Genomic DNA, 7225 nt, shown 5'->3' with positions numbered 1-7225 from the left:
TAGGGGGACCTCAGGGCCCCAGGTCCAAGCAAGTCTAGAAACAGGCTGGGGGCAGCCTGGTATTAGGTCCCAAACAATACCAGTTTCCCTTTTCTCGTTTGACAGCAACCCCTCATGCGTTCTTCCGCCAGGTACTCGGCCTCTTGTGATAAATGAGGACTCCTGCCCTCAGTGAGCAATCAGTCTAGCGCAAGAGCCAGACATGCCCTAACAGCCAATTATAACCAGCGGACAAGGGAACACAGCAGTCAGGAGAGTACAGAAAAGGCTTTCTCTCCAGGAAGGCTTCCCTGAGCAGCAGGATGCATGTGAGCCAGGCCTCAAAGGGTGACGAGAATCCAGTCCCGTAGAGAAAGGAGGGAAGGACACCCGGCAGGCAGAGGAAGTCACATGCAATGGGTTCAGAAGCAGGCAAGATCAAAGTGACTTTAGGAAAGCCAGGCGAGGAAAGCAGGAAAGGTGGCCTCAGAGGGGAGTCAGGCCAGAGCTTGGAGACCTTGAACGGAATGCTGAGAACTCTGGCTTTATCCTGGGAGCAACAGGCAGCCCTTAAAGAGTTTTACGAGGGTATGACATGGCCCAGCTGTCATCACAGTATGGAGGATGGATGGGAGCTGGGGACGATGACTGTAGTGGCAGGGATGAGGGAGAAGGGGACAGATCTGAGAGATGTTTAGAAGGGTGAATCAATGGGATGTGGTGAGAGATTGTACATGAGGAGCGTGAAGAAGATGGACCATTAACCAGCAGACCCACGGAATGCAGGAGCAGGGGTGGGAATAGGGGAGGGGCGGCCATATCAGTCCTTGGCTGGGTCATGGGGAGGTGACCAATTTTCCTCATAAAGATGCTGGTGGTTGAGCTCCCTAGAGTGTGATATCCAGGACATTTCCTCTCCAGGTCAATAGAGGGGGGAAAAAAATGTCTCAGAGCCTTCTTCAGCCTGGAAGCTTCCAGCAGACTTCAGCCACCAGGTGGTGAGTTCCGGCTGCAGCTCTGCCCCCACAGCCCCCCCTCCCCCCCCCCGCTCTGAACTGCACCAGTCCTGGGGTCCCCAGGCCCCTGCAAGGGGCATCCTGGGCAGCTGGTGTCTCCCACTGCTGGGCCCATCTCCCAGGCCAGTGGAGCCAAATTTGTTTTGTGCCTTGTTTCCTTCTGGTTATGTACTTGTCACAGTGGCGTGGGTGGCTGGCGGTGCAGACTGGGGCTCTATTAATAAGGAGTGGATTGTTGGGAAGTCAAGGTGATGACTGCAAATCTAAGAAAGGTGGCTCTGGAGTCAGACAGAACTGTGTGCAAATCCTGACTCTCCCTGAATTGGCTGTTTGTATGGGCAGTGTCTCCCCCACTTAATGGGATCCACAGGTACTCCACACCCTCACACACACTGCTCACACTTCTCTCTCCCTCACACCCCCTCTCTTGTTCACAGTCATCTGCTGTTCCTGCTCCCCGCTTCTCCCTCACCCCCCCCCCCGCCCCCGCAAGCAGGGCCACACTCCTTCCCCTCCCTCAGACTGACCCTGGGAGGGAGTCATCTCAGTCTCCTGAGGGAATCCTGTGGGGGGCCAGTGGCCTCTTCACTCTCCTCCCTTCATCTCCAGCCCCCAGCCTCGTCTCCAAGCAGGTGCTGGGCCCGGCCCTCGGCGACCAGAAGTTTGTGTACTTGACCCTGCTTCTGGACTTGGGGGCACCATCCTGCTTCCAGGGGAATCTGGCGGGGGGTGGGGGGTGGATTTGGCAACGCGACTGGGGCCCCAAGGCTGCCATCTATTTTTGCTCCTCTTATTCCCTCTTCCAGCAGGTCCTCACCCCCCCCCCCCCCCGCAACACTCCGGGAGCAGGAGGAGGGAGGTGCGGCGAGCCCAGGAGTCTGGAAAAGGGAGCGGGGTCGGGCCTGAGGCGCTCCTCGGCAAACCCCGCCCTTTGGGCCAGGACAGCCCAGACCCCCTTCCTGGAAGGTCCCGGGGAACCACAGGGGGGTCGCAGGCCGGGCGCCCCTGCAGAGTCTGGGCGCCCTGGGCCTGACCCGCGCCCTGCCTGCTGGAACCACTCCTCGGCCCGGGCAGGCTCCCAGACCCAGCACCCGCTTCCTCCCCGGGGCGGGGCCCGGCGGCCACAAGCCAAGCGCCGTAAAATTTAAAGAGGTGAGAGAGACACTGCGCAGAAACCTCAGCAGCGCGGGGAAATGAAATAAGGCCTCCCTTCGGGGAGCCCGCCCCCGCCCGCGCGGCCCGGGCCCCGGGTCGCCCCGCAGGGTCCAGGTGCGGGCCCCGCGCTCAGCACCCCCTCCCCAGGCCTGGGGTGCAGTCACGCTCCCCGCTCCCCACGCTGCCCCTCAGCGTGGGAGAGAGAGGCCAGGCACCCAGGGGTCCGGACCCCAGCAACCTGCCGAGTGTCCCAGGCTAGGGCCCCGGCGCTGGCTCCTTGTCCCTCGTCCGCTCCGGGGCAGAGAGCGTCCCCTCCCCCACGTGAAAGCGCGGACTCAGAGGTCCCCCCAGCCCCCACTTGTCCTTCCTCAGGTGTCGGACGGTGCTTCTGGTTCCTGCTGCCCCTCCCTCTCCGCGCCGTCTGAGAGGCCCCCCCCCACACCCCGTGCAGCCCCCCGCGTTCCCCCATGATGGATGGAGCCTTCAGGGAGCCGGCGCGGGCGGGCTGGGCTCAGGCGGAAATGAAGAGGATAAGATCTGCGAGCGGAGTCGCCGGTGACACAGTGATATCCGCCTTGCTCGCTGCGCTGGGGGTGATGGATGGGGCGGAGCACCCCCCACCCCCAGCCGCGCAGGCGGTGCGGCCAAGGGCCCCCGCCCCGCAGCCCCGGAACCCCGCCCCCCACGACAGAGCTCCCGGGCGCGCGCGCGCGCGGCGCGCACACGCACACGCACCGCGTCGCCCCTCCCAGAAACAGCGCACTGCGGCCACACTCGCGATGCACTGATACCCTCCCTCCCTCCACACCGCCCCCACGCCTCTGGCGCTGCCCCCCACTCATATAGGGGGCTGTCCCTCTTCCCCTAATACTCTTGCAGCAGACCCTTCCCCGGGCACTCACAAGAACAAGACTAGCCTGAGCGCAAGCTACACCCTACACATTTACCCATCCAGCTGCCTCTTGCCTGCGCACATATACACACATCCAGGCAGACGGTACCCCCTCGTCCCCAGCACGGTTTTCCGGGAGTCTCATGGACCCCTCCGAAAGAGGATGCGACCACTGTGAAACTCAGCCCTGGGGTGGGACGGGGTCTTGGGAGCAGGATAACAGTTGCTGCTTGCGTTCATCGCCTTGTTTGGCCCCTGAGCAGGTCAGGCTCGGCATGGACAGGCAGTGGACAGAGCTAGTACTGTCCAAACAGGCCTCACTGTCAGTGTTGCCATGGTTACCAACCTCTAGCGCTATCACACAGCAACATCGTTACTATGGTTACAGGCACGCATCCCCCTCTGCCACTGTTGCCATTTGCTTGTCATCGCCAGTACCATTCATTCGTTCACTCATTCGTGTATTCGCTCATCCTCTCACTCCGCTCATCAACTGGGGGCACAGAGACGAGTAAGTCGATGCCCGCTCTTGGGAGTGCACAGCGGAATGGGGGAGACAGGTAAGCAACCAAAGGCGTTGTGCATTCTGCAGAGCCCTGAAGAACAATTAGGACTTGCCACATAGATGTTTTGGTAGGAAGGATACTCAGGGGACGCCAGGCAGGAAGGCAATAAGAAGGGCATGAGGGCATCAACAGTATCACCGCCACCACGTGATGCTCCGTGTACTTGGAGAAGAGTAGACTCTATGGTGTCACTGCGGGCAGGTGTAAGGAGAGGAGGCTGGTTGCTGCCACACTGTGGAGGATCTTTAATGACTCACCATGCTACGGCTCTGGGAGTCTGACAGATCTGGGTTCGAATCCCGAATTTGCCACCCCCTAGTTTAGGGACTTTAGGCACATCATTTCTGCACAGTGTCTGGCATTTAGTAAGTGCCCGGGGAAGCCATTGTTTTACTTACTGTTTTGTTTATTTTTTAAAGATTTTTATTTATTTAAGAGAGAGAGCATGAGAGGAGAGAGGGTCAGAGGGAGAAGCAGACTCCCCGCTGAGCAGGGAGCCAGATGCAGGACCCGGTCCTGAGACTCCGGGATCATGACCTGAGCCGAAGGCAGTCGCTTAACCCACTGAGCCACCCAGGCGCCCTACTTACTGTTATTTTTAACCACGCAAAAGAGCTTTGGAAAATCACCAACGTTAACACTTTTGGCCTCTAGGGGGAGCTCAAGTTCCTCTCTCCCCAATGTATCTCCTATTGCCAAATTCCAGAGGAACCAGGGTGGGTGGTTAAGGTCAAGGGTATTATTGGAGGATGAAGTCTGGAAATGGGGCCTTCCTAGAAATTAGTCTACTTGTGTGTGTCCTCTCCTTTGTCCACAGGCTGTCTCTCAAACGGAAGGAGTCCCTACCCAGGCACATGTTAGGTGGGTAAAAATTGGGCCCTGCTCACCTGAGCCAGGGATGCAACACCGGAGTTTGAACCCAAGGCCTTAGATGATTATTCTTTAACTAAGATTTCCCATCAGAACCAACTGGCAGGGTTTTTGGAAATGGGAATGCCCAGGAAATTCTGACTCAGCTGGTTTGCGTTTGATTCCTGAAAGAAGCTCCTTGGGGATTCTAATGTGTTCCCGGGTTAATATCCCAGATATCCTGGCTGCTTATGCCCCGGGGACCAGCACAGAGTAGGCATCTTTGGTATTGTCTGGGCTACTTCTCTTCCTTCTTAAGGACACTATCCGCATCCCCAGAACTCTGCATATATAGCTATAGCCAGAATTGCAATTTTCTTCCAGTTGATTGCTTCGTAAATGGGCAACTGATCGGGGATAGGCCAACCAGAATCCATCCCTAAGATTTTTAGAAGTTATTTTATTCAAATTTTAAACATAGGGCGCCTGAGGGGCTCAGTCGTTAAGCGTCTGCCTTCGGCTCAGGTCGTGATCCCAGGGTCCTGGGATCGAGCCCCGCGTCGGGCTCCCTGCTCTGCGGGGAGCCTGCTTCTCCCTCTCCCACTCCCCCTGCTTGTGTTCCCTCTCTCGCTGTCTCGTTCTCTGTCAAATAAATAAATAAAATCTTTTAAAAAAATAAAATTTTACACATAAAATATTTCACACATATGCAAGAATAGGGGATAATATAATAAAACCTTTCTGCTCATCACCCATATTTAGCAGCCATGAACATTTTACCATATTACTTCTATCTGATTTTGCTCTCATCCTGATTCTTTTTCATTACGCGCTTCACTGGCACTAACTCATAGGTAACTCTAAGTTGATGTGTGTCCTGCCCATTCACATTTTTATACGTTCACTATGTAGCTATCCATAAAAATATAGTATTGTTTTGTATATTTTTAATTTTTAAATGAGCTGTTACCTGCCATTGTTCATATTTACATGAACGGGATCATTCTCAACTTGCTTTCAACATTATTTTCCCAAGATTTGTTCACATATAGCTGTCACATATAGCCCAGGTTCATTCATTTTACCTGAGGAAGAATAGCACATTGCACAAAAACACCATACTTTCTTTATTTACTCTGCTATTGGTAGACAAACAGATTGTTTCTTAATTTTGTTGCAACTGTAGATAATCCTCCAATGAGCATCCTCCAGCATGTCTCGTTGTGTCTAGGAGCAAAATGTTTCTGGGGCGTATACCAAGGGGAGGAATTGCTGGGTCCTGGGATGTGTATATTGTCAAGCTATATTTCCAAATTGCTCTCCAAAGTATTTGCACTGATTTGTGTCCCACCAACAGTGTGCAAGAGTCTCCATTTCCCCACATCTTTACTAAGAACACTTGGTACTGCTAGACTTTTAAATTTTTGCCCATTTCATTGATGTGATCTGGTATCTCATTGTTGACCTTCGTGTGTGTGTTTCCACAATTATGAGTGAAGTTGGGCATCTTTTCATTTTTCATAGGAAATTCCATTTTCTCCTTTGCGTATTAGTTGTTCATATCCTTTATCTGCTCTTCTGCTGGTTGTATGCCTTTATCTTATTGAAGTTCATTATGTAATCTGAATATTAATCCTTTATAGTTTTCTACTTTGAGAATGTTTCCTCTTGTGATTTAAAAAATGTTTTCATTGAGGACATCTTTCTTTACAGTGGTTTGGGCACAGTAATAGAGAAAACAATGAGGCAGAAAGGAGAGTCAAATGTATCAGTCTTTTCCTTCACGGTTGGTGTTTCCTCCCTTCTTTCTCTCTGTCTTTCCCATGTTCAAGAAATCTTTCCCTAAATAAAACCATAAGATATTCTCTGATACTTTCTTCTAATTATTTTAAAGTCTTTGCTCTCTTACATTTAGGACCTCAAGTTATCTAGGTTTTTGTATATGGCCTTCCATACATATTATTTTACATTGACTCCCACAGAGATGGCCCGTTGTCCCCGTACCATACGTTACATGGTTCCGCAGTTCCCCTCTGAATTGTGATGCTATCCCCATCATATAGGGACTTCCAATACTTGTATAATTCAGTTTCTGGGCTATGTTTCCTGTTCTATTGATCTATTTGTTTATCCCTGTGCCAATCCACACAGTTTAGATGATAATATCTGTATAAGAAATCTTGACATATGGCAGGTATGGCAGAGACTGGCTAGCTTTTCACTATACCTATTTGCTCTTGTTCTTGGGACCACAGCTGGGCTCTGTCTCACAGCCTCCCTGGCAGTAGGTGTGGCCACATGAGTGAGTTCTGGCCCCTGATGTGAAAGGAAACAAAGTACACCATTTCTAGGCATTGCTTACAAAAACTTCCATTCATGATCCTTCATTCTCTTTCCTTTTCCACCAGCTTGATGCAAACATGCATGGTGACAGATGGGAACCAGAAATGGAAAAAGACTGGGTCTACAACTTGCTGCTTGAGGGAGAGATGCCCACTGATCCGGAACGTCCATTTTGGATTTATAGAAGCCAGAAATAAACTTCTATCATGTTTGAGTCATAAAGATGTTGAGGTTTGTTTCAGCTACTGTCACCCTAATACAGTAGGGCTAAGTATCTCCCTATCTTCTTGTTCCTCTTCAAAATTGTCTCAGGTATTCTTGGCCCTTATTGTCATAGGAATTTTAAGATTAGTTTACCAAGTTTCTTCAGAAAGCCTTGCTGTGCCTTTGGTTGGAATTCCATTTAATTTCTGTTTTTTTTTTTT

The 7225-nt window shown here is 52.1% G+C and overlaps 1 long non-coding RNA gene across 1 annotated transcript; it reads left to right on the top strand.

The window, feature by feature from the left end:
* The first annotated feature begins 3467 nt into the window (after window positions 1-3467).
* Window positions 3468-7012, top strand: LOC113935109. Its single transcript, XR_003523901.2, has 3 exons — window positions 3468-3602; window positions 4426-4469; window positions 6866-7012. It is a non-coding gene; the product is annotated as an uncharacterized LOC113935109 (long non-coding RNA).
* The last annotated feature ends 213 nt before the right edge of the window (window positions 7013-7225 follow it).

Source organism: Zalophus californianus, chromosome 13, assembly GCF_009762305.2.
Source record: "Zalophus californianus isolate mZalCal1 chromosome 13, mZalCal1.pri.v2, whole genome shotgun sequence".
Taxonomy (NCBI): Eukaryota; Metazoa; Chordata; class Mammalia; order Carnivora; family Otariidae; genus Zalophus; species Zalophus californianus.
Note: the sequence above shows the minus strand (reverse complement) of the source record. Positions and strands in the feature narration are given on the sequence as shown.